The sequence below is a fragment of the Nanorana parkeri genome, unplaced genomic scaffold (assembly GCF_000935625.1).
Source record: "Nanorana parkeri isolate BGI_ZX_2015 unplaced genomic scaffold, ASM93562v1 scaffold946, whole genome shotgun sequence".
Classification (NCBI taxonomy): domain Eukaryota; kingdom Metazoa; phylum Chordata; class Amphibia; order Anura; family Dicroglossidae; genus Nanorana; species Nanorana parkeri.
Window position 1 is genome coordinate 424,530 of NW_017307214.1, and position 865 is coordinate 425,394.

At 48.4% G+C, this 865-nt stretch overlaps 1 protein-coding gene across 1 annotated transcript in view; it reads right to left on the bottom strand.

Moving 5' to 3' along the window:
* BCAS4 (breast carcinoma amplified sequence 4) overlaps positions 1 to 865 on the bottom strand; it is a 68,969-nt gene that overhangs the window by 60,419 nt on the left and 7,685 nt on the right. The gene's annotated exons all lie outside the window — the stretch shown is intronic.

Consider the following 865-nt stretch of genomic DNA (forward strand, 5'->3'; position numbering starts at 1 on the left):
CTTATTTTCGGGGTAGATCTTTTTTTTTTTTTTTAGTGTACAACAATCCAAAGTTAACGCAAATCCAAATTAAATCATCCAAAATGGCAAAGTTAAGAATAGGGTGATCAGAGCAATCAGGGGGTTCCGTACCTTTCCAAGAGTAATTTGGTAACCAATCGCTGGGCAGAATGAGCGAAGCGCGCTTTCACTATCATTCCTCACAGAAGGAGTGCATTTGGTATCACTCCGCCAGTGACAGGAGGCGGGGCTATAGAGGAGGCATCGGGTTATGCGGCTCTGCTCCCTCCGCTGCCACCTCGCTTCTTCTAGCGCCGGCTTCGTTGGCACCGCTGTTTCTCTCCCGCGGCTCCTCAAGGTCCCCCCTCATGCCATCACCGGCCCTGAGAATGGTCGCAACTAGGTCTTATTTTCGGGGTAGGTCTTATATTTTAGCGATTCCCAAAAATAGTACTAGGTCTTATTTTCGGGATAGGTCTTTTTTTTCTTCGGGGAAACAGGGGTATGTAAAGTGCTGCGTAAATTGTCAGCTCTATGTAAATACCTGTAATGAATAAAAGACTCCACACAGTCAATGCGCTTCTACATAAGCCTGTAGTATTTACCATCTTCCAGTAGAGTTGCAGCAATTTTGGTGGTCTTGGTTCGACATTCACGGGCCGCGGTGGGTTAACAGACCTTGCCTGCACCGTGCACCATGAATATGTGCTCAGCACCTAAGCCGTGAACAAGTTAAATGGAGCACGGATGATCTGCGTTAACCTACGTGCCTGCGATACTGCCACCTCGTGTCGGTCATAACTGCTCTGTGCAAGAACAGCAGGATGTCTGTGATACGGCTGCTCCGTCAGCACGGCTGCTGCAC